Raw genomic sequence first — 22,064 nt, forward strand, 5'->3', positions numbered from 1 at the left:
GAGAAGGTATCCTATCTCTTTCCGAAGTGCTATACAATTATCTGTTCGACGGCTAAAGTCTTCATGGAATGCACACCATTTTGACTTGTCTTTGTTGGATCCGGGCTTCTCATTTTCCTTAGGCCATCTAGCCTTGTCACCTAAATCCTACATTGCACAAGTTACACCACCAATATCAAGGTTAAAGCAATATTCGGATATTTTAGGATATTCTTCGTCGTCTTCGTCTTCTTCCACAGCGTTGATCTTGGGATTATCCTGCTTGGAATAAGGCTTCGGCCTAAAGAACTTTTGTGGAGAGTCTGACTTCCTGTTGGTAGACTCATACTTTGGGATAACCAAACTTCCATGCGCCTTCTTTTCATCCTCCAGCCGAATGTACCTTAATGCCCTGTTTCTGACTTCATCAAGATTCCTGCATGGAGTCATGACGACGTCGTCATAGAAAGGAGAATCCTTCCTAAGTCCCATCTTGAAGGCTTCAACAGCAGCTGCCATGTCAAGGTTGGGGATTTCCAAAGCTTCCCTGCTAAATATGATTATGTAATCCCTTAAGGATTCATTGTTATGCTGAACAATTCTATATAAATCACCTGTCATTTTCACAAAGATCTACTACAAGAAAATTGATTGTTAAACAAGTTGATTAAATGAGCAAAGGAAGTGATAGTATTGGAAGGAATACTTAATAACCATTTGAGGGCCGGCCCCGTTAGTGTTGAACCAAACCCTTTACATAGACAGACTTCTTTGATTTTGGCGGGGATAGGGTTGACATCCATCCTCTCTCTTTATTAAGCTACGTGTTCTCAGGATCCGTAGTGCCATCGTACAGTTTCATGTTGGGCGTCTGGAATTTCCTGGGGATCTCCACGTCGCATATAGGCCAAGTAAACCTGGATAATTTGTGACTGCCTACCGGAACTTCAGCAATGGGACGGACTATCCCCGGGATACTGGAAATCATACCCTTCATTTTCTGCAATTCCCTGGCTATATCGGGGGATATCCCCTTATCCTGCACAGATCCATGGTTAGCGTATAAATTAGAAGTAAGTAAACTGTTACCGAGATCTTGGTTGGGTCTCTGGTATCCTGAGCCTTGACGGCTAGTTCCTCCATTGAGGGTATCCCCAGGATATGGTGATGCCTGCATAGGGATGTCATCTCCAATATGTATTTCCGAGGACACCATGGGGGATCCTGACGAAAATATGCCGGCTGGCATGGTTGAGCGAGGCTGCATGTTGATGGATTCCGGCCTCGTTAGTCTGGGTAACTCCGAGGATACCGGAGGATAAGTTCCTCAGTATCCTGATTCCTGCTGTGATGGAATCCTTGTTGATTGTGTCCCCCAGGATCCGGGATTCTGAAGGACAGATGATCCTGGAGAATCAAAGTCGAGAGCCCTGGGCATGATTGGAGTGGCCTCTTGCCCTGGTTTCTTTTTGATCCCTTCAATCTCCTTGAATAGCCTTGAGTTGGTCTTCTCTTATTGCTCCATATGAGTTTTGACCTGTTTTATCAAAGCAAAAATATCATGGTTAGAAATAACCGGGTCCAACTGTGTAGAGGATCCCGCGAATGGTGGAAGTTCTCCTCTGGGTTGAGTATTTTTTTTCGGCAGTGGTGGAGGTCCTGGGTTAACACTTGAAGTAGCAGTGACCACCGGAGCAAAAACTGAACTAGTTTTTGGTTGTGAGGCCATAACGAAGGGATGAAGGTGACGGCTGATGATACAAACAGATTGGAAGGATTATAGCACCGTTAGCCCCACGGTGGGCGCCAAATTGTTTTGGTCAAAAATTAACAATAGTGATTTCGTAACCAAATTAGTAAATTGGGACTAGGTGCTTGTAAAGGTGACTTGAACACAGAGATTTGTTGCGAGGAAAAAACCTGTTATCATTAGGATAACAAGAAAAAAAAACCCCGGGCAGTGAAAACTATCACCACCGGTTTATTAATAATAAAGGTGATTACAAGTGTGGAGCTTAAACTTGATCATGATTACAGAGAATGCGAGTACTAGTAAGTTCTCGAGTGCTAGAGTGTGTGTTATGATCAATGTTTAGAGCTCTATTTATAATAAACAAAGCCTAACAACTATTGCCTATAATTTAGGAAATGTTAGACCAAATCCAGTTAGCCGTTGATTATTCAATCCCACACGCTTTCCTTATCGGCGACACTCCAATAACAGCAAGTGCGAGTCCTTGGGAGATCATTGCAACGGCCTTTGACCTGGTAAACAAGGAAAGTCACTGACAATGTGTTAGTTATATAATGTAATTAGGATACCTGTCGCCTTTGGAGGATGCCGTATCCTAGATTAGTCTGAATACTGTTTGCTGAGGATACTGAAAATCTGAGCCCTAACAGTAAGTAAGGTCGTCTTTAAAGGGAATTAGAGGAAAGTGCAAGTCAGAAACTAATTTTTTTATGATTTTCTTAATTAATTATTAATTTAGACAAACGGTGTCAAACAGATTTAAAGTGATTTTTGTTTTACTTATAAAAACACAACACAATTTGGGTTGTAAACGATTATGCGAAAAGAGAGATTCACTTCAGGTTCAGATAATGTAATAACAAACTAGTCACGAATTCTATTATATTGATTGCACGGTAATTATTAGACCTAGTAGTTTGGTTGTGATGACAAACAGAACCTAATCCAAATAGTTGACACAACTGAACACGATTTACCAAATTATCAATTTATAATATGAAGGCCAGTTATTATGCAATGACTAATGGAATAGTTGCTAAGGTACAATAACCAGATTACAATTTGTTTAGACAACAAAAAAAAAAAGCAAAGCAAGATAAGATAGATAATCAATCAGGCTTTGAAACAATTAAGTACATAGAATTTCGATAATAGCAAGTTTACACAAAATCCTAGCCTAAAGCAATCACAATAGTTTTAACCTAGCATCTACATGATGATTAGCTCGCTTATCTGACGAAAGGATGAGAACAAGGATTGATTTGAAGAACCGAAAGCTCCGAGATGATGCAAAATATCCCTCTATGCTGTCTATGGTTGCTAGAATGAAGGATATCTCGAATGGGTGCTAAAAATGTTTTTATATGATTTAGCTTAACTTTTGCCATCTTTACACTATTTTGCCTAGCGCGAAAGTTTTCAACAGCAGTCCTTCACGTAACACGAATGAAAAAGTAGTCCTGCTCAATACCAACCTCCTTCAGCCCGTCATGTAGCACGACGGGATCTCTTGGTAGGGGATATTTGGCTTTTGATTTGGTTTATACATCAAAACGCGTGCCGATCAAGCATCCAATGACCTAGAGTGATGATTACTAATATCAATATTTGGAGTGATGATTCTGCTCTTCTGACTCTTTTTGAGTGATAACCTGGAGTGATGATTTTGCTCTTCTGACCTTGAGTGATGATTCTGCTCTTCTGACTCTTTTTGAGTTTTTCCTACATATTTTCAACTTTTTTCTTTCTTTTACAATTTTTTTCTAGACAAAGATTACTAATATTAATAGATACAAAAACTAACCTGAGGCATACATACATTGTGTACTATGATTCACAAACTGATTATATACAACTCTAATATACCGGATTTCATCACAAAGGGTTAAAATAAAAGGCTAAGGCTAACAAGGCTTTTAATGTAGGGTTTAGCAAACGAAAGGGAAAAGACTCAAACTTGGTTTCTAGAGGATAATCTAGGGTAAGGAATATTATTTATGTAAAGGAAAATATATATGGGTTTCTACAGTCCTGATTCTCCATACATGTGGTGGTATTAAGATCTTGGCATGCATGAGACAAACAAGTTCTAGATATCATGAACATACTGGTTACACTCGAATCACCCATATAACATGTATATATATGTGTGTGTGTGTGTGTGTGTGTGTGTGTGTGTGTTAAATATAGGGCTATATAGGGCTAACTACACACACGAGAGGAAATGGGCTGCCGATATGAAACATGTGTACCCGTCCCTTTGACTCGTTATCCCCGTCTAAACGATCCAATTTTAATTTTCCCTTTTGAAAAACATTTGATGAGAAAACTTTCGAGAAGCTTAAAAACTGACCATGACAAAGACCTCTAACTTAGCATTAATAATAGCAATTAACAATTTACAATTCCGGCTTTTGCGTAAGGCAATAAAAATTTCAGTTTTCCCCCCATCCCCACATTTGATTTTAACATTCTCAATGTTAAAAATACAGATTTTGAGGACGGGGTTAAAACTTACTAATTATGAATTTAAAAAGCCGGGCCTAATGTGATGGTCATAAAAAATCTCTACAATCACACTCTTAACAAGATGACTAGAAAGACAAAATAAATTACGAAAACAAAATTACCTGATATAGATAACACATGTGTACTCAAGATAGGCTGAATAAATCCATCTTCTCCAAAGATTGAAATGTGGCTACAAACTTCAAAAATTTGTAGAAGTAAGCTTCTCACTATAATTAGCTTAGGTCTTTTAAAAGTTTTGCAAAGCATCAAATTTTAATTACCAAGCCGAAGTAATAAATTTCATAATTAATTTTGTTAAACAAGTTAATATATTAAAAAACCTAACTCACTTTCATAGGAATCATGGTTGCATTTAGCATATGCAACAAGCCTTTTAATAACCCCCCCCCCCCCCCGGTAGCACTAGTGGACGAGTAAGGTCTTGTGAGGGTTTATAATGAACTAAACCCACAAAGTATAAATACAACATAATGTATACGTACCTGAATTAACCATAGCAAAAGAACAGGAATACTCAGAGTAGCACGATAGGATTTGTGAACTAACTTTTATTTTATGCTTTATTATTATTATTATTATTATTATTATTATTATTATATTTATTTACTTTTAATTTTTTAGGGTTAAAATTCGTTCACGCTACGCGAAGATGAGTGAGGCCGCCGCATAGCGCAAGACCATGTTTTTTCTTAATATACTTTGTCCTTCGCGTAGCACGAAGGACAAAATGGCAACGATGCCATTTCGATGCAAATGTCGTGCTCTAATCAAAAACAAGTATTTATATCACTTAAATACCTATAACTAGTAAGGGTAAGTAAGGTCGTCTCAACAGGGAATCAGTAAAAAGTGATTAAGTGTGCTTGATTTTTATTTCCCGAGTAAACTTTACTTTGCTTGTGCTTTGGATATCGAGCACACTTGAGTATAAATTTGCTTTGCAATTTGCTCGAGCATAGTTTTATGTTGTGATTTTAAATGATTTCAAAATGTTTTGACGTCTTATTTCACAAAACAACAAAAAATTGGGAAATTCACAAACAAACAAGAGTGTAAAAGGGGGCTTAACGTTTTTATCCAAACACTTTTCCTCTCTCTCTCTCTCTCTCTCACACACACTTGTTTGCTTGTGCCCTAAAATCCCTCGTTCTCTCTTAATAAAAATACTTGTGTTCTACCATCTAATTCCGACTCGGTTAATGATTAATTATTGATTTCTGATTCCTAATTTGTATGTTTAGGGCTTCAATTTTACTGATTTCTTACCAGTTTGTATTGTATGTAGGTTACCAACTTGTTAAAGGTGATAAGTAAGGGGAAATATGTAAAAGTCCGATATATGAAAATTGCATTTTACCAAAATATATGAAAGCCATGTTTGATAATATTTTGTGAAGAAACTTAAAAATGGGGGAATAACTTATCAATGTCGATTGTCTTAATTATATGACGAAATAACTTTTGATTTTCTATTTTGGCTATTTAGTAACATAAATTAGTAAATTATAAGTAATTAAAAATAAATGTTACACCCATGTTATTAGCTGGCCAATTATGATGGAGTGACAAACAAAGAAACACATTAAAACATATTTAATTTTAATTTAAATTACTTAATTAAATAAGTGTTAAAATTGGTAAGAATCTATATGACATCACATGTGGACAGGCTAGAATAATATAATGTGTCAACATAGTTTTGTTTTAATATTATATTAAGATTTTAAAGATGTTTAAAAGAATTTTATACCACATGATAAGAATACCTCGAATAACTCGTGTACGCATATGAACCCATCCCAGCCCTAACCGCCACCCAATTGATTACCACCGCGAGACATCATATCTTCACGACAGCTGTCGTGTATATGCCATGGTATTGTCGTCACTCCGCCGTACGTACGTAGAACCTTCACCATATATAGTAGCGCCAATACCATCATAAAATATCACCATTTCCGGCGGCCTTTGACTACCGTTCCATCGCACTCAGACGCTGTCGGCGTCTTTCGTTGTACCACTACAAGACCACGATCGTTGGCCACCATTTCTCACTCTTGAGGGATTCCCCTCAATCTCTCTCTCCATTCTCTCTCTCTCTCTCTATCTATATATATATATGTGTGTGTGTACATTATTCTTGCTTTCTAAACACTACTGATTAATGGAATGGAGTTTCATAACTCTTATGCGCACACACACACACACACACACACATATATATATATATATATATATATATATATATATATATATATATATATATATATATATATATATATATATATATATATATATATATTGAAAAATAAAAGATGATGAGTAATCAACCACCTGAACGTGACATAATTTGCTCAAGCCTCAAGACGACTCACCAATTATATATTCCCACAAACCCTTTTAAATAGCTATTTTGATAGAACCCCTCAAGTTATATTTTATCATAAGTAGCTTCTCAGTTTTATTTTAATGTCCTTGTTTAAAAAGTTGGCTATTAACACTAAAGGACACAACCTTGAAATACATTGCCTCATTAATCACGCCCTTCAATGATAAAAAAAAAGTTGGTTTTATAAAGGTTGTCCCGCATGCAATGCTAGACTTTCCAAAAGAGGCAAATGGACATGCATACCACCAAAATAAGACTCAAACAAAGTTCATGTAAGTGTGATAACAACACATTAGATAATTTTTAAACCAACATTCATCATAACCCAAAATATAACAGATTCTGCATTAGCATTACCATAGCCGACGCCATCGAATGAGCAACCGTTACATTATTAATTTATTAATGAAACACGTTTTTTCCATGTAATACGCCGACTTAGTAACAAAGAAAGGATACTCTGACCCACTCACAATCCAAGAACAACTTGATGCGACAAAAGGACATACAACTAAATGTTGGGTTTTAACAAGATTATCAAAGCCATAAAATCCCAATTTTATGTAAAACGCAGCGGAAATAATTTTTAAATCTTGTTAATTTGATATGTATAAAACCGATTTTACACATGCAAAACCCAAGCCCGGATCCATATACGAAATACATACTATCTAACACATACATGACACTAAAAGTTCATGCATGTCAAACTACCTTTCAAAAGAACAAATCCAGGTGAAGAAGGGGATGATGGAAGGTTAAGAACTTCAAAGGGAAGGTCCTCAACCCCAAGCCTCCGACAATACACCACTTCTAGCTAGGATTTTCACTTGAAAAACTCCTCTTCCTTGCCTTTGATCTTGGCCAAATCCAAGAGAGAAGAGAGGAAGAGTTGAGAGAGTTTTTATGTTACTTGTGTTTTTTATGTGTTGTATGAAAGAGGAAAATCAAGAAAGAAAGATAACAAAATCTTTCAAATGGCACCACCTAAGGAGCCAATAGGAATCATTGCATGTCTAGCTTGTTATTGGGTATGACCCGACTTGGATCATGACATACTAGCCACATCAATTATAATATGTGTCTTGTGCATACCGAGTCCAACAATCTCCCACTTGCACATGATACATAGAAGATTGATGCAAGTAGCAAATACCGCCTAACTACGGTTTACTACCCCTAATACGTATGACGAAGTGCCATTCAATAACATCATCCCCTTCAAGTCCCTTACTTGAAATGATTTAGGTACATCTATCATTTATCCTTTTGCCTTGGATGTCATGTCAAATCCAGAGACACAAAGTGATCATTCTCTGTTGATTTAACTTTTCAGGCCTCAGACATCTCACTCTCAACGAATAAGAGGGACAAATCCCTCTTGACTACATACGTCTCTCACAATCACCTTGTACCAGACCTGATCTTAGCCTTATGTACTATCATGTTTCAGAGCAGCGAAGAACTAAGTCAAAGTATAATACTTGGTGAATATCAAGACCCAATATGTATCTCAGGTCGGAGGATACTATGATATTCGCCTTTATTCAAATTTACTTATGAGCAATCACAAGGATTCCATGTAGTAATATTTGAGAGCGGGTCAGTCCAATATTTATAACCCATAAATATCTATGAACCTTGGCAGCAACCCTTGCTCTATATTCATATCCCATGAATATCCATCAATCCAAGTTCATAATAGTCTTACCTTCATGTTTTTTCCCACAAATATGAGCAACTACGGACGTTTAGAATAAATAACTTATTCACAGATTTAAACATGCTAAAATGGAACATAACTCAAAATGACATAATCATAAACCATAATCATATGAATGAGTCAAAATAACAATTGTTCCAATATCCAAATACAACATTCGATCATATCCAATCACTAGAATACCGAAGTCCTAAGGCACAAGTATGACCCTCATGCTTTGGCATTTCAAGGAGCTTCGTGAGTGGATCCGCAATGTTTTGATCAGTATGAACTTTGCAAATACATATCTTTCCCTTTTCAACTTCATCCCTTATGTAGTTGAACCTCCGCTCAATGTGCCTCGTCTTTTGATGTGCACGAGGTTCCTTGATTTGTGCAATCGCACCCTCGTTGTCACAAAAGATCTCTAGAGGATCATGAATGGTACGGACCACCCCTAGGTCGACAATGAATTTTGCTAATCCATGCAGCTTCTTGAGCTGCCAATGAGGTGGTGATGTATTCTGATTCCGTGGTGGATAATGCTACCACGTCTTGCTTTGATCTCTTCCAAGAGATCGCCCCACCATTCATAACGAAAACATATCCCGATTGTGATCTAGAATCATCTTGATCGGTTTGGAAACTCGCATCCATGTAACCCTTTACAACGAGTTCCTTCTCACCCGAACCGTATACTAGAAACATGTCCTTAGTCCTTCTAAGGTATTTCAATATACTCTTAACCGCCATCCAATGGCTACTTCCCGGATTATGTTGGAACCTACTTGTCATGCTTAAAGCACATGACACATCCGGTTTACTACATACCATTGCATACCTGATGGATCCAATCGCCGATGCATATGGGATCCCATTCATTCTATCTTGCTCTTCCTTCGAGCTTGGACATTGAGACGCACTCAATATCGTTCCTCTTTGAATAGGTACCAAACCTTTCTTAGAGTTCTCTATCTTGAACCTCTTCAAGATTTTTGTCAATGTATGCACTTTGGTTTAAACCTATCAACCGCCTTGATCTATCCCAATAGATCTTTATTCCGAAAATATAGGCAGCTTTACCAAGATCCTTGATAGAAGAAAAACTTCCAAGCCATGCTTTTACACCCTCCATGGTTGGAATGTCATTCCCAAATAGTAGTATGTTATCAACATACAATACTAAGAAGGTAATGATGCTCCCACTAGCTTTCTTATACACACAAGCTTCATCACCATTCTTGATGAACCCAAATTTCTTAACTTCTTCATCAAAACGGTGATTCTAACTTCTAGATGCTTGTTTCAATCCATAGATTGATTTCTTTAACTTGCATACTTTTTTAGGATGTTGTGGATCGACAAAACCTTCGGGTTGAACCATATAGACATCTTCCTCAAGATGCCCATTTAGGAAAGCGGTTTTGACATCCATTTGCCATATCTCATAGTCATAATGCACGGCTATGGCAAACAATATCCTAATAGACTTTAGCATTGCTGTGGGAGAAAAAGTTTCATCATAGTCAACCCCTTGAGTTTGAGTGAAACCTTTTGCTACAAGTCTAGCTTTATAAGTATCCAAGTTTCCATACCTATCGGTTTTCTTCTTGAAAACCCACTTACTTCCAACCGGTTTGGAATTAAGAGGTGGTACAACAAAATCCCATACTTGGTTGTCATGCATGGATTGCATCTCTACGTTCATGGCTTCAAGCCATTTGTCACAATCGGATTGTGACATTGCATCACGGTATGTTGTGGGTTCATCTGAATCTACCACATAGCACCCATCCATGAAAAATCCATATCTTTCGGGTGGATGACTAATCCTACCGGACTTGCGATCGTTTTGTGTGTCTTGATCAACCATTTGATCATTTTCAACAACCTCTTGTTGATTGCTAGTATCAACCAAACGTGTATCGACTTGTGGTTCTCGATCCTCCTCGAGTTCCACCGTTCTACTAGTACCTTCCATAAGGAACTTAGTTTCCATGAACTCGGCCTTTCGAGCAATGAACACCTTTTGCTCGGTTGGGTTGTAGAAATAATATCCCATAGAGTCCGTGGGATATCCTACAAAGATATACTTAGTGGATCGACTTTCAAGTTTGTTTTAGTGTTGTTCTTGACATAAGCCTCACAACCCCATACCTTTAAATATGATAATGATGGAACCATTCCATTCCATATTTCATAAGGTGTTTTGTCCACTTTCTTGGTTGGGGCCATATTTAGAATACGGGCCGTGGAGAGCAAAGCGAAACCCCAAAATGATAGAGGCAATGTGCTTCTAGCCATCATAGATCGAACCATATCCAATAGAGTTCGATTCCTCCTTTCGGACACACCATTGTGTTGTGGTGTTCTGATGTGGTGAAAAGTGTGTATAATATTCTTAACCAAGTTTTACCGAATTCCCCTAAAAAACCACACAATCAGCAAGTGTACCGGTCGTTATGTAGCTAGCAAGTAAGAACGGATATCAAACCTAAGACACTATGGGTAAACTCTAATTATTAAACCTAAATGATTACTAGCCTAGACTTTCTTTTGATTTTTTTTAGCTTTTTTTTTCTTTTTAAATATTAATTATACTAAATTACTTAACTAATTAAAAATTAAACTAAAAATGAAACTTTATAAAAATTGGGTTTTACTCAAATACGAGAAACGACTACCTAGGTAATGGAATCGTACTAGTTAAACTAATAGTTAACGAACTTGACTTGGTTGAAAAACAATATCTAAAAAATAAGACACTAAAGACCACTAAAGTACGCTAGATCGCCTCCCGGCCTCACCAACGACACCCTAGAACTCTAATGACATGTGAAGCTTAATTGTTAAAGGTTTGAATCACCTCCCGGTCTCACCTTACCTAATAATACTATGGTACCCCAAAATCTAAATCACCTCCCGGTCTCGTCTAATACAATATATTAATATAAAGGGGGTATTTTTAATTAATTTGAACACGACTTGTATCACAATAATCTAAAGGGACCTAGGCTAACTCACTCCCGTGCAATTAGTACCCAAACCCGCAAAAGACAAAGATGACACAACACTAAATTGCCTCCCGGCCTCTCTAGAAATAGAATAATTAAATCTAATCCGCTCTCTATAATTAATCCTACGATTTTTTTCGACCATAAATCGCAAACAAGTTGAAAACACAAAGTAGACACCTAATCATGCATCTAATAATCACCAATGACTATCAAATACAAGTGGAATAATTATTAAAACAAAAATTGGATTCAATTACGCATATATATCATGAACAAACCAATTAAAAACTTTACCATAACACTAAATCAACCAACGTTAAATACTAGTTCGTCAAACCATTAATATAACATAGTGCTCAACCAAAACCTAGTTAGTTTAAAGTATTTAGCTACTCATAAAAAAGTATGAAAGAAAAAGAAAATATAGATTATGATTCATTGAAAAATAAACAAAGTTTGACCTTCTGATTTGCCTTGCTTCACTAGCTGTCGTGACTTCTTTGATTTTTCCTTGTGGCCGTAGCTTGTCTCTTTGCTTTCGAAAATAATAATAATAATAATAGTCAACAGTAGCCGCCAATTCTTCTGTAGCCTCTCTCCCCATCATAAAACTTAGGTCATCTTATATGTAAACTGATTAAAGTTGGTTAAGGGTTCACATGGGCTGGAGATTCTTTTGTGGGCCCCCCTCTATATGTTAGGCTTTACCCATCAGAGTTTCCACTTCCTCTATATGAGCTGGCCCTACACTGGTATATTTAACAATTAACGTTAACGGGCTTCAATATTCTTATGTAAATTTAAAAACAAAATGATAAATAATAGGAGTCAATTAAAACCAGTACTTAGATGTTTAGCTTGTCGCCAACTGACTTTGACTCTTTTATTTGTTATTATTATCATTTTTATTTTACTTAAATTTTTATCAAATAAGTTGAACTCATCAGCATGTCACGTGCAATTACTTTTATTAGTTTCTTAATGGGGAACTTTAATTTAGATTCATATATATATAATTAATAAATGAATCAAATGAATATAATTAAGTTTAGACAACACATGCTATCTAGTTAATCAAAACTTTCGTATACACACTCTATTTTAGCTTTTTGTCTCGTACAACCCATAAAATGTATACATGAACCAATTCTGCACGTTATTTTATAAAAACATCTCAAAAGCTATTCAAAAGTGTAGGAAATATTTATATAAATTATGTTCCGGGAGGAGTAAGTTGTGAGATGATCCCACAACTCCTAAGATGATCTCGGAAAGCATCACTTAGGTATTCACCTCCTCTATCCGAATGAAGTACTTTGATGGTTTTATCGAGTTGATTTTGTACTTCATTTAGGAAGACTTTGAACATTTCAAAGGCTTCATCTTTGTGTCTTAACAAGTACACATACCCATAACGACTATAATCGTCGATAAAAGTAATGAAGTATCTTTCACCATTCCTTGTCATTGTCTAAAAAGGACCACATACATCCGAATGTATGATACCCAATAAGTCTTTTGCTCCTTCGTTTGTCCCACTAAAGGGGTCATCGGTCATCTTTCCAAGTAAACAAGACTCACACTTATCAAATGAATCATCTTCACTTGATTCCAAAAGACCATTCTTTTGAAGTGTATGTATGCGATCTTTGCTTATGTGACCAAGCCGACAATGCCAAAGATATGTCTTACTCAAATCCATTTTGAGTTTCTTGGTGCTTCATTGGTACAACATGTTATCAAAGGATGTGTTATCATGAACTAATTCATAAATGCCATTAGACGGCATTGCTTTAAAATAAAATACATTATTCATGAAAACACAAATACCATTGTCCACAAATTTAAAATCATACCCATATTGTCTTAACAAAGAAATGGAGATAATGTTCCTAGTCAAATTAGGAGCATACAAAATGTTTTTCAAAATGACTTCCAAACCATTTGGAAGCTTCATTGTGCAGTCTCCTCGGGCTTCGACAACAACCTTTGCTCCGTTGCCCATGAAGAGACTAATATCTCCTTTCTTAAGTCCTTCATTTCCATTGAACCCCTGCAACAAATTGCAAATATGAGTTTCACATCCGATATCCAATACCCATGTGTTAGAGGAAATAAGATTAATATCAACATGAATCATGAAATTTGTACCCGAGGTATGCCCCGCATCCCTCTCAGCTTTCAACTCTTTGAGATGGGTTGGAGAATTACTCATCCAATGCCCAATCTCCCCACATCCAAAGCACGGATCCTCCGAGCTAACCTTTAGCTTCTTTGGTTTGGGTGGTTCCACTTTTCTTTTTCCCTTGAACTTACCCATGTGTTGTCCTTTGCCTTTGGCAACCTTTGCCTTGGGTTCCGGATGATGCCCTTTTTTATTGCCTCCCTCATTGATCATGAGAATGGGTAAAACCTTTTTACCCATTCCCGTCTCGGCCGTTTTGAGCATTGCGTGAAGCTCACCAATGCTTTTGTCCCACCCATTCATGTTATAATTCATAACAAAAGTCTCAAACTTCTTGGTTAGCCCATTTAGGATCAAATTCGTGGCTAACTCTTTTGAGACAGGACAATTAAGGTGCTCGAGACGATAAATATGGCTTTTCATCTTAAGTACATAAGATGAGACCGATTGGGTTTCTTCCATACGACATCCATGAAGTGCTCGAACCGTTTCAAAGCGTTCCACCCTAGCTTGTGTAAGGAACATTTCCTTAAGTTGGGTGATCATGCCGTACGCCCCATGAAGTTCAAAATCCTTTTGAATCTCGGGAATCATAGTTCCCAACATAAGGCAAGAAACTTGCACTGAATCCTCATTGTGCTTAACCCAATTGTTATGGTCTTCGGCATCGTCAATGCTAGGTTCATCTAGAATTGGATCCTCTAATACTTAGTATTTCTTTTCTTTCTTGAGAACGATTCTCAAGTTTTGAAACCAATCCATAAAGTTGGTATAGTTTAGACGATCCTTATCGAGAATAGATCTTAGTGATAGGTTATTAACGGGTGGAATAATGACGTTAGATGGATTGTTGATTGCGGCCATCTACAAACATAACAAAGCTCAATTTTAGTACTTTTGATATCAATTATTTTAATCTTTAATACCCTTTTATGTCTCCAAGACAATTAATGATTAAAATCTAGAACCCAACGTTACATTCAAATAGTAGTTAGGTGACCTTTATCCTACTATTTAAATTAACAAGGTAGTCAACATTTGACGATTGCAACCCTTTGCAACTTCTAGTTTTATGGGATCGGTTAAACATCTTATGTTTAGTCGGCATGTTTAATCCCATCAACACCATTGTACGCCATGTTTCGATGACCCTATTCACATGGTTTCCAATTTAAGTCGTCCTACTTACACACACGTGTGAGTTTACACATACAAGTGGTTAGGTGACCTTTATCCCACAAATATGGCAAACCCACCTCAAACTCACAAGTTTCCTCTAATGCGGTTAGGTGACCTTTATCCCACACCGAGTTCCCAAGTGATTCGAGTGTCGTATAAAAGGATGGTGTTCAACTTATTTTATAAAAGGGATTTTAGTTTTCAAAATTCTAGATTGGAAAACCTTTTATGTACCTTTCATTTGCATGCATTCAAATGTATGGTACTTATTTGAAAAACCCATTTTCAAAGTTCCTATTAATAAAACCCATTTTTATTATGAAATCATTAGCCTTTAATAAAACCCATTTTTATTACCTAATGATTTCTAATGAACCAATTTTGTGCTAGTTGATTTTAAGTTGTTAGCAAACCACATTGCAATAACACAATACAAAAGTAAATCAACCACACAAGCATAAAATACACAATCACAAGTTTATAACCATAGCCTTCTTATGTTGACCACACTTGTTGACCGAAGACAAGTGTGTCAAAAGGTCTCTCCTAAGGGACTCAAAAGGACATGAGCTTGTGTCGGTGAACTTCCACTTGATCCCGCATCAAATGCTCCAAGTGTTCACCCTCGTGTTGTGGTCTCCATCATTTTATTTGGGCTCTCTTCCTTTGCATCTTCTTTTACAAAAATATATCCTGATACATTTTTCTCTAGTAAAAGAAATGCATCTAATCTACTTATTATTACAAACCAATTGAAAGAATAAATAGATTACACAACCCAAATAAATTACAACCATATCGAATGAATAAATAACACAACACAAACATTCAACCAAACACAAGGCCATGGCTAGGTTATGAACATCTATTACACATCCAAATATGTAATAACACAATGACCCAAAATGGTTCCCCTTGACACTAATACTTTCGGCCAAACTTGACAAAACCGAAAGTTTCGGGTTTTGTCCAAATAACACAATCAATCATCCAAATGACTTGGTTTTTCAAGATTACCACATGCATGTAAAGTATAACCTTGAAAAACCATGGAGTAACCAAAACTCCCAAAATTTTCGGCCATATGGTAAAACCCCACCATAAACCCGAAAATTTTTGGGTCTAATGAAGCATGCATCTGTATAAGCGTCTCTTGATGCCATTGTTGGGTTTTAACAAGATTATCAAAGCCATAAAATCCTAATTTTATGTAAAACGCAGTGGAAATAAGTTTTAAATCTTGTTAATTAGATATGTATAAAACCGATTTTAGATATGCAAAACCCAAGCCTGGATCCATATACGAAATACATACTATCTAACACATGCATGACACTAAAAGTTCATGCATGTCAAACTACCTTTCAAGAGAAAAAATCTGGGTGAAGAAGGGGATGATGGAAGGGCAAGAACTTCAAAGGGAAGGTCCTCAACCCCAAGCCTCCGACAATACACCACTTCTAGCTAGGATTTTCACTTGAAAAACTCCTCTTCCTTGCCTTTGATCTTGGCCAAATCCAAGAGAGAAGACAGGAAGAGTTGAGAGAGTTTTTATGTTACTTGTGTTTTTTATGTGTTGTATGAGAGAGGAAAACCAAGAAAGAAAAATAATAAAATCTTTCAAATGGCGCCACCCAAGGAGCCAATAGGAATCATTGCATGTCTAGCTTGTTATTGGGTATCACCCGACTTGGATCATGACATACTAGCCACATCAATTATAATATGTGTCTTGGGCATACTGAGTCCAACACTAGGATCTTCAAGCTACAATTTAATGATCAACCTAAATCAAACAAATCTCATGTTGTGTCAAACCAGGTTTTAACTTGTATCAGAAGGCAACGTGCCACCTCAAGGTAAACCCTGAGAAAACATAAACAACCATATACAACACTTTTCAAATGTTGATGAATGTGGCGTTCGTCATTTTCCGATCCCGAAACCTAACCCATTAAAAAGCCAAAGTAATTTTATACTATTTTCAACTAAAATACTTTACTATGTTAAATAATTCGTAAAAGATCAATTAGTTACTCATATATAACTATAGAGTGCTTTCTGTAATTTTTCAAAGTTAAATTATATTTACATAAGCATATGTAATTATTAAAAAAAATATTAAATAAATATAAAAACCTTTAAAGGATTGGCATTTTTGCCATTATTTTCTTTTATTATTATTATTATTATTTATTTTCTTTTTACTCAAACCTTCTATACAAGACTTACCTAGTTTAACCCCATTCCTAATCATAGCAATATAAGAAATAAATGTATCATCTTTTTCAAACTTATTTTCTTGCTCATTCCTCTTCTTAATAATAATACTTCCTAGTAAATTTTTAATTTATATTCTTTATATTTTCTTTGTTCTTGATTATGTTTTATGTTTTTGTTTTTCGTTTCTTTTTATATCTTTTTATGTTATAATGGTTTTAAAACCATCATATAATCATGTCTATGATCTCATTTAATTCATACATCATGATGTATGGGTTTGAGGAGACAAAGAACATAAGATTTGAATATGATTTTTAATGGTCACACCTTAAAACTTATTACATTTTTAAAGTTTTTGTTTTGTTTAATTTATTTTGATTCAAGAACCATAAGAATGTTGATGATACGTGACCAAACATATTGTATTTATCAAAGCACAAGTGGTTTATAATTTCTTTTATCAAAATCCATTCTAAAGTATCAAAAGCATTGTTATTTACAATTTTCAAGATTTGACAGTAGAATTGTTTGACAAAAGTTGAGCAATAAATTGGTAATAACAAATTAGAACGATGCAAAGCCAAAGCCTATCATTAACTTTTTTGAGTTATGGTTCTAGTGACTATTTATTTGTTTTTTTATTCTTTTATATGGCTTCACAATCGTTATTTTAAAACTAGTGCGCAGATAGGTACCCTTTGTGAAGATCGGCTATTTTAGCCTATCTCGGGTCCACATTTAGGAAAGCTTTCTAAATCAATGTTGTTCCTTACATGCTAATTAATTTAGTGGACTGGAGAGTTTTATAAATTTTGAGAATTTATTGATATTTTTAATCATATATGCAATCCATGACAGAAATATGTTCAAATTTGATTTCGTTTTTCCTTGTTTCTTTTTCAACTTCTAGTTTGTGTTATTTTAATACATATATTTTTCTTTAACCTTTAATTATCAAGAAACCTTAATAACTTGAATTTAGGAATTATCCGCTAGGACTCACCAAAACTTAACCAATATCTTAATCGTTCAACTCACCAAATTTAAGGTGAGCTTATCATAACCCTCTTTTTCAAGTTTTCATTATTTTTTGTTTGGACAAGGTGCTACATTTTATGTTTTTTCCAGGGCCAATCCAAATCTTCAAATTATGTAAGAAATAAGGACAATTAACACCCGTTCTTGTCAGCACCAAGATATAACCATAGAGCCCATACATATTAGATATAGTTAATAACCATAGAGCCCATACATTTTGTACAGTTATACTCGGAGATTAGCAATGGGTTTATGTAGTATGTCAACCTTTTTTTCTTTTTCTTTTTTTTTTTATTTTCACTTTCTCTGTTATTGTTAAAATTACTCAAGTTAAAAGGACTGGACATAGGCTATTCTATCACAAAAAAATACATCATTGATGAAAATCGGTTGCCTTTCTAAACAATTGAAAACCAGAAATTGGTCCATTTGTTTTGCTTTTCCCAGTTAAACAATGTTATATGAGCAAAGCAGACTTTCTTGTACATGTCATAAGATTGCATAATCATAGAATATGAAAACTGAGGTGATAAACAGTGGTTGGAGTGGGTGGAGAAGTATGCCAATTTTTGTTCCAAATTTCCATAGAAACCAACTTCTGAGTGGGTGGGTCAAAATTGCCGGACCTACATGTCACCAAATAAATTAATACACGACCAATAAAGGCAACACACTACAAAGGTAATATGCTATGGGATGCGTTTCAAATCTTTCAAAAAGTATGGTTATGTATTATTTTTCGTTTTATAAATATCTAACTGAATTTATGAAACGTCCTTGCAGTCATCCGTTGGACTCGATTCCCTGAATTACATTAGTCTCGTTAAGGCAAGCTAATACCAAAACATATCAATAGTAATTTGCTTAAACATTGATAAAACATCATACAAAATAGTCAAAATGTAGCAAGTGACAGAGTACAATCAATCCATGGAAGAAAGCTTAAAAAGAAAAGATTCGGATCAATGGGGACTTGCATCAAGCCTTTTTAATACAACTGAGGATCTTATCGAGTTTGACCCCGAGTATTAGAACTTGCTGATCACTAGTATTTGAAGTTGCATCTGTTGTGGAAGACTAGGCAGAGTTGGTATCTGGCATTCTAACTAGTGTTGGTGATAGCAGCCACTGATTCTTAGAAGTTCGCTCATGTCCTACCTCTAAATATTACATTTACCCTAACCTGGAGGCTGAAATATATAAAGGAAGGGAAATATTACATTTACCTACCTTCATTATAGATAACTGCCAAGCCCTACTCTTGTACTTTCATTTTTATCGTTTATTTCCTCTTAAACTTAACATACTCAATTTACATTTTACCTTTATTTCATTTCTATCACATAGACTTTACTGGCGTCGTATTACGCGGGTTTATTTAGATTTTTTTTAAATATTATTGTGAATATATAATTTTTAGTTATTTTGGTTGATTTTAATTTAATTTTGTGTACGTAAGTTTGTTTAGATTTAATATATACATAGTCCGCTTGTCATTCTTGCAACGATGTTTCTGTTTGTATGAAAATATTTGTCTGCTCCTTGTTTAGGTTGGTTATAATTTTATTATTGCATGGAAGTATTATGACTAAATTCAATTAAAAATTATTCAGTTGTGTATTAAACGGGTTGTTAATGAAATGTTAGTATGCAGCAATGAATTTTTTAAAAGGCTTACATGTTATTTATTTTTTTGTTTTTATTACTATTAACAAGAATTATAATAACAATAAAAATATAATATTTATTAAATATCAATAATAAGAGAATTTGACAATGAACTTATTATACACCGTGCAATATTTTATAAATAAAGAACAACTTACGCTTTAGCACAATGGCCTATTAACAATATGAGGTTTGACCTTTTTATCTGCAAAACAACATAAATAGCATCTAGCGTTACATGATAAAGCGAAACTTGAAAGCTTAAGGGCCGCTTGATTCACTAAATGTCATTGAAAGAAGAAGAAATTGAATTTAAATGGAACCCTTTGGAAATTAATAACATGTTATGTTTACATCTATACAAAAGGAATTGAAATGTTTATAAACAAAAACTTTACACAATTACCCTTCCTAACATAAAGAAATGATAAATGGGAGAAAAAACATATCTTTGATTATCTTTTTTATAATTTGACGATGAAACAAATAAATTGGGATAAAAAAAAAGAAGCAGATGTTTGATTCCTATTTGATCTCAGTTTGTTGTTCGTATCATGGTGATTTAGTTGAAAGCAAGTGGATGAAGAGGACATATTGTTGAGGATGATGGGCAATTTTGATAATTTTTCAACATTCCAATGAAATGTTTAGAAATCCTTCACACTATGGAAAAAATTTAAGTTCCATTAGATGATGGAATGTTTTCTAATTCCAATTGCATTCTATTCTTTGAACCAAACAAAAGCAGTGAAACCAATATAAGAAAATAAACGATAACATATAAGCGTTTTGTATAACTTCAATGTTTTGAAAACTATTTTTATCTGTCAAATAGTTTTTTTTTATAAATACTAATCCTTTCAGATTTAAATAATAAAATTATAGTTCACAAATAATGTAGAAAAATAAGATAACATGTACAACTCACATTGTTCAATTTTTTGAAGTGATTAGTAGACTGAACAGCTTAAGTAACGAAATTCACAGCTCAATTGTAGAGAAGAAATGGTGAAAGTAATATATACATATGATAAATTATATAGGTGACAAGGAATGTTTTAATTTTTAAACCAATCAATTTCCGTGGTGAGTAAACATTATAGGAAAGTACATGTGCCAAGATGTCAACTCATTATCATGTAAAGGTGTCTGATTCATATTTCAGTTAGAAACAACACTAAAGAACAATAATAAACTTCGTACTAAAAAACATCTATTTTTGGTGACTTGTTAAAAGCTAACGGCCTAATGATTCTACGCAAAGATTATTAGTGATAAAAGCAACATTACCCTGTTGAGTATTTAAAGATTATTAAGAATTGTTATATACTATTAGTTTATACTACCAAACAACAAACAGAGACATACATGGACCACTCGATAACTGCAGAACCGGACATAAACTAAATAGAACTATGGGTACGGCTTCTAAATACCAACTACTTTAGTCTTAACAACAAAATTCTGCACCACCACAGTCTCTAACGGATTTAAACCATCTAAAGATAACACAAGTATTTATGGTATAATTAGGGAAATTACTAAAAGAATGCCAAAATATGGTTAAAAAAGGGAAAATACTTTTCATAAGAACAAATCTCGATTCCATTCCATCAATTAAAACAGAAAAAAAAACACTATCAACAGATTGACCTTTAATATTTTAAATGTTTATAATTGACCCCCATATATTTTTAAATTGATTTTTTTTATTTCTCGTATTATTATATATTATAAAATAAGATATTTTATTCAAATTAAATGGATACTATAAATAGGATCTGAGATTTGAAGATAGTCAATTCTGAGTTTTGAATTCTATAATACACCAAACTTAGCACTCAAGAAAGATACAAACTTTTATATGAAACCTCTCGCCATAGTCACATGGATCGCGGTACGGTCCGGTACGCGGTACGGAAACTGATACGGGATTCGTGCATTTCAAAAACTCGGTACGAGAGGGGTAGGTTCATTCGGAACGCCAATTCGGTACGCAGTACGATGTACCGTATAGTCGGGTACATCCAATCATATATAAAAACTTTAAATAGATTTTTTGTAATAGTTTTTAATGTAAGTTAACTAAAATTTAACTTTAAATAAACTTTATTTATGTTTTAACATATATGTTGAAAATGAAGGGTAAAATTTAAGTGAATTCTAAGGGTAAAAAATGTAAATTCTAAACATAAAGTGCTGGAGATGTACCCTAATTTCTAAATATCGCCGTTCTTGTTCTGAAGTCTCCTCTTGGGCTTCTTCTCCACCTCCTCAATCGATAAATATATGGCATTTTATCACACAATTTTATAGGATCTTCATCACTCGTACCCTGGTAACTCTTTTTCCACAACTCTTTCTCTGATTTGAGTCACAAAAATGCTCGAGTTTCCCCT

This window comes from Bidens hawaiensis, unplaced genomic scaffold (genome assembly GCF_021521415.1).
Source record: "Bidens hawaiensis isolate Kalapana, Puna unplaced genomic scaffold, B.hawaiensis_p1.1 tig00006950_1, whole genome shotgun sequence".
NCBI classification, from domain to species: domain Eukaryota; kingdom Viridiplantae; phylum Streptophyta; class Magnoliopsida; order Asterales; family Asteraceae; genus Bidens; species Bidens hawaiensis.